We start from the raw sequence: 6,000 nt of genomic DNA on the forward strand, positions 1-6,000 counted from the left end.
GGATACGTTGGATTATGTCTTCACTGTTCCGCTGAGTTCCGTTACAATGTGACTTGTGGTTGGTTTAGTTTCGTTGGTTTATCGATGTTCGATGTTGGCTGCTATTGTTGGTTGTTAGGTGTTTAGTGGTCACTCTGTGTTGGTGCTCACCCTATCGACTCTTCCTTGTACCCGCAACCCCGACAACCTGCACCCCCCGTTTCCCCCCCACGAACTCGAATCCCGAAACTTGATGTTAGAAGTTACCAATGTCAAGCTTGTCTTCTTCTGTCAGAAGGAATCTTATTCGACGACGGAAAGATCAGGCGACACTATTAATACATGCTTAACAGACGGTAAGGTTCATATATTGAAATGTTTCTTTTCCAGATACCATGCTGTTCTCGCGAGCACAGCGAAAAGTGTCACGCGGCTATTCGCTGACACGGGCTGCGGATAAGCAAACGAGACATTCAAAGAATGGCTATCGTTTCGATCGCACGCGAAACTGACAAATATCGATAAAGCCGAAGCTGATTTGTAAATAAATCTGAGAGAACTTTTCGTAAAGTATTTAATAAAATTTCTTGATATGTGTTGACTACGGTTTGAATGTGCTCCGTTTATCAAGTATTAAACATCTCGTCCTTGTCCAGTGATTGGGTAACTATAGTTACAAAAGCAATAACGAGGATTTTTTTAATAGAAATATTTTAGCAATGCATGCCTAATTCTCATTTCTTTTAAATTGTGACTGTTGCATCGAATTCGATTTTAGAAACAGATATTTGCAGACAAATCAAACATTGTACCTAAAAATAACTAAAAAAGTACAACGGATTCAAGTATATTTGACAATAACCCGAATTGAATGTTATGTAAGTGTGCTGGAAACAGTAAGAGATTCTTTCTGAATGGAATAATATACGTTCGAAGAGCACAATATAAATAATATGATAACGCCTTTCAAGGCGAGTTCAACAAGGTGCAATAATGGGTATTTCCATTCAATAGAAGGTCGTAAATTAGTGAGGCCCCAAGTGGTCAGGTCAACGACAATCTCGGCCCTCCACCTTGTTGAACCCTCCTTGACCGTACAGTTAACGCGTTCCAGTCTACCCGGTATCACTGTTTGTCCCAAAAATCCTAGCAGAGATAGGGCGAAAATTTACAAAAATTGCTGAACGGCCAAATATAAACAAATAGCCTGGTTGAATTTAGAAAATCAATTCCATGTAATATGAAATTATCCACTGGTTTATGTATCTGCGATGCTATCCATCGATCGAAAATCATTTTTAGGATTTATTTTTATTTTATTTAGTTTATATTTAATTTTATATTTGAGAAGAATGAAATCACTGTAATTACGAAGAAGTAATAACTTTAATAACTAGAGTGTAAAGAATAATATTCCATCCATTACCGTATACAATAAAGAGAATGGATTTGAAAAGTTTCATGCATATGGAAGCTCTAAAGAGATTCGAGGGACAAGCTCCATTATGAAACTCAAATATACATATTTGAACAGCAGATAAGAAACCGAGCGATCATTATGCAGTCAGCGTACAAATCTGCTCTTTACAGAATACCGTGCCACTGAGAAATTACTGACACTTGATTAGGAAAAGCAGAAATTATCGTTTCCTTTTTCCTGGCATGCATATTTCATGTTCCAGCACGGTTCGTTAATGTTTCATTAATTTAGCTTTAGCCCGCGGCGAGAACACTTGTTCGTTCAACGGTGGAAAAAAATAATGCGTCGACGTCTGACGGTGCATTAATTATCGCAAAGAATTAAACACAGTCTGCCGTATACCTGTGAATCGTTCGAATCATTTTTTTTCCCCGCGTCATTTATCTTACAAATTTGATGTCAAAGTGACTTTTTCCCCGAAGCTCGTGTTAATGATTAAGTTACGTAAAAGCTATTAGCGCAGCTAATGAACCGGGAAAACGATTACTGTTTACGTTCTCCGGCAAGGGGAATATCTGTGGTCGAAACGCTTGAATTTTTCACGAGATTCAACAGAGAAACGTTTACGACCGAACGACATAAGCAAAACACACGGACGACTCTCCGCACATGGTGTGAAACGATTTGGAAAAAACGTAGCTGCGAAACCTGTTAAGGCTGTTACAATTTCAGTTTAAGCGATTAGAAGATTCCGGGAAAATTGCTCAAGTACGCGTGATTAAATCCTGACGCTGGAACTTAATGACGTCAATAACTACGTTTCATTTTAATTTGAATTCATTATTTTGAGACGTGATACAATAAATTTGCATGGCGCCTCAGAGTCTCTGCTCGAGTGCAAAGGGTTGTTGAGTTCTAAAGTGTCATAGAAATTAAAGAATTGCATTTTATTTTAAATTCGTAGAAATTAAAAATTGATCTTCTTTAAATCGGTTTTCAAGCAATCTTATTTTTGGTGAATCTTTGTCGTTGCGATTCAAAATCGAAAATTGAGTTTTTCTGCAAGTACCGCCCATCCTTAATTTGTGCAGGGACGCGCGAAACCCCACGATCGTGGCATCGCTATGAAAATGAGAGTGGGAAATTGGTCGAACTGTAACCAGACGCGGCATCTTTTAAAGCGAACCATACGTCTCCTCGCAGCCAGGCCCGTATCTCTTACGTGCACTTGGATCCGACCATGTAAAACTATTATCCGGACCTGCGTTCCAATTCGGTCGGAAATGCAGAAACGTTTTACTCCATTCAATCTGTTAGTGTGGAGCGGCAGGGAAGGGAAGGGAAAGGGAAAGGGAAAGGGGCGGGGGAAAAAAGGAGGACGTCACGCTGTTCGGGAATGTCCTGACTGGGACGTATGCGGGAAAGAAAATATAGGTAGTCCGCGCGCAGGAGCCATTTGTGTGCTGGCAGGAATCCTTCGAAGTTTTTCAGCTAGGCCGTGGCGGAATTCCGCGAAGGCAATTCGATTCCAGGCCCATTTGGACAATATTACAAGGTAATTGGATTTCGACCTGACTAGTTGTTGCCAATGTGCCCATTCGATCGGCCGATGGTGGGGAGGGGAGGCAGGATGGGGCGGAGTGTGTGGTATAAGGGGTGTCGTGTCGGTAGGAAGAGGAAGATAGCAGCGGGAGAGAGCCTGTACGCGCGTTCGCAGACCGGAATAATGGATAGTCGTTAAATTTAATTGGCACATAATTATCGGGAGTCCGGGCACACCAAGCAGATCGCTGCACGCCACCAATCGTCGCAATCCCACACATTGCCTCGGCTTTAATATCCAGGAACCTGGAATGCAAAGGACTGATACGCACCTTCCACTTGTGTTCCTCGATCACGAGAGAGAGAGAGAGGATCCATTAATTTCCTCTTGATGAAACGACTCTGAAACTCGCCATTTTTCCTGCGGTCTTCGACCTCTCTCTTTCTCTCTCTCTCTTCTTTCTTCGTTAACTACACTTGACTTCGCCGATGTGCATTCTTTTCCATCGTGTCCATTTTTCGGTAATGCAGTTAACGATCGTTAAAAGTCTGCGGATTTTTATACAAAATAAAAATTCTCCACACTAATTGCGAGATACACGTGTTACATATATACATTTATCTCGTTTCTTGTTTTATTTAACGAGTTCAAAATAATGCAATTGGGTTTTAAACTCTTTTCAATAATTTTTCTGCTTTTAATCCAACTCGTATTTATGATTATATTGCAATAGTAGAATAAGTATTCGGTACATATCGGTAATGTCGCGGTTGAGCCCGATGCTCATAAAATAAAGTTAGTTTCGCGAAAGAAGGTCTAGGTTTTCGAGAACGGGATCGATCCTGAATAATAGAACAATCACGCGGTGCAACAAGAAAGACGAAGGGAAACGCGTCGAGGGAGACGGCATTAGAATGAAAGGAGGAGCGTGCGATCGCGGATAAAAATCTATGAACGTCTTGGGGAATTATGATAACCCTCTCGGGGAGTTCGCCGGTCTCGCGAGCATGAAACCAGCACGAAACTCGCCGTGTACGCGACGCGACGGTGGCGGTGGCGGCGGCGGCGGCGTCGATGTCGGTGTCGGGCGGTACACGATTAAAACGCTTAAATATGTGACCAAGTGAGTTAATTAATTTATGAACCAATTAGGGGAGTCGCGTTTAGATACCGTTATCGATATCACAAGGTACTACCGCTTACATACGAGCCACGGGGCTCGGTTGCCGGAGCACAGAGGGGTTCGCTTACGATACCATACGCAACTGCGCGATGCCAGGCCGAGCGTTTACCAATAAATAAACCGACTGATATCATCTTTCATTTCGATAATTATTATTCGGCACGCTGTTAATTAATTAAGGACGTAGAACCGGCGGTGCTCTCGCCGTGTAACAGCGGAGCCCCGGCCGCGCGACCTCCCCTCCCCCTTCAAATGGAGTGCACGAATAGACGAAACATGCGCGTACACGGCCGTGATCGTACCAGGTGATAACTCCTCGGGCTCTTCGGCTAATTACCGGATGAAAGAGCTATCTGGTGACTGGCGTCAAAGCTCCGCTGAAACCCGGTAAATGCACCCTGCCGCCGCATCATTGTGATATTTTAGCATGGCCGCGGTTTCGCGCGCCGCGTTCCGCGGTTTTCGGCGGATCTAATTTTCATTCGGCGTTTTCCAGTTTCCCGCGACCGGGCAAGCGTCGCCGCCTCTACGCGACGCCCGCCACCCTTTTTCCGGACGCGCCGGAAAATTCGTCGCGAAAATTGTTTTAACCGAACATAAAAGAAACGCGAATTTCATCGTGCCACGCGAATTTATTATTTTGTTCCTGCTTGCCCGACGTTGTTGTCCGCTCGAATGGATCATTACACTTGAAATGCGTAGCATTCGATAGAATTCAAATTCAATTATCGGAAATAAAAAGTTTGCGAATTGTCGTTATAGAACGCCGTAGACGTAGAAAGATGATGGAACATTCGCGTGGACTCTTTGAAATTGGGATATAGAATCTTGCGATAAAACAGTTACCGATCTGTCTTGGGAATGACTGACGAGTTTAAGTAAACGTCAGACGTTGGACGCTAGGAAGTTGGACGTGCCTACAAAGAACTGGGTCAAAATGGGCCCGGGGTTTGCCGCCGTTCCCGCAGCTGTAAAGTTGAAACGATAGAAAATTCCGTTCGACTATCGAGGCATAAAGAAGTTTTCTATCTTCGGGTTATTACTGTTTGCAGAATTCGGGATTGGGATGCTACGGGCGATAGCGGCGGGGGGTACACGATATCTCACGAAGAATATGGATTCCGTCCGAGTAAATGGCCGATGCAAAATTCACTTCGCTGCGCTTCCACGGGATAATAAAAATGTTTAAATTATATTCGGAATCTATACGGAATTTTTGGTTCGCGGCGATGCATGCGTGACATCGGGCGAGAGGTAAATGTCGGGCATCACGAAAGCCCGAGCAATTCGGATGGAAGCCAACGGAGGGGAACCAGAATAATTTATTTATTTAATGCATACCTTTTTGGGTCAGAATCGTATTTGGGCGAGAGGACGCTCTGGCATTTTTCCCAGGGGACAGGAAAAAATAATATTTCTCTTTTCCGGCCCGCGTCATACTTCTGTAACTGTATACGTATTGGGCGTCCTGTACAACCGGCGGAGTCGGTTGTTGCGGAACAAAGAAATAAAAGCTCCTGTGCCGCGAACGACAAACAAAGTCGCCATCCAAACGCTAAACATTTTATTGTTCTTCCGTCGTATAGACTGTCTCGTTGTTTAAGAATAAAAGAAATGAAGAAAATGCAGTCGTCGAAATAGTTTTCATGTATTAAACCTGTATTAAATCATTACAAACAATCCAAATTAAATTATCATATCATATTATTAATTTAACATGTTAAATGTCGAATATGAACTGACAAAATCCGACAGTGCCAAAGTCATTCAATTAACAAAACCGAAGCTAAACATATAGTAATAAAAATGAATTTCAAAACCTTGTTAAAAATTAATGTCGTCCATACGCGGCTGACAAACTCGGCGCGTTAATAT

At 42.9% G+C, this 6,000-nt stretch overlaps 1 protein-coding gene across 1 annotated transcript in view; it reads left to right on the plus strand.

Annotated features, from left to right (window-relative positions):
- The window catches only part of LOC144470895 (CUGBP Elav-like family member 3), a 234,202-nt gene extending 233,699 nt beyond the window's left edge, over window positions 1–503 (plus strand). The window contains exon 4 of the mRNA XM_078182485.1: window positions 370–503. The gene's annotated coding sequence lies outside the window, so the exon portion shown is untranslated. The remainder of the gene's footprint in view (window positions 1–369) is intronic.
- The last annotated feature ends 5,497 nt before the right edge of the window (window positions 504–6,000 follow it).

The sequence above is a fragment of the Augochlora pura genome, chromosome 6, assembly GCF_028453695.1.
Source record: "Augochlora pura isolate Apur16 chromosome 6, APUR_v2.2.1, whole genome shotgun sequence".
Taxonomy (NCBI): Eukaryota; Metazoa; Arthropoda; class Insecta; order Hymenoptera; family Halictidae; genus Augochlora; species Augochlora pura.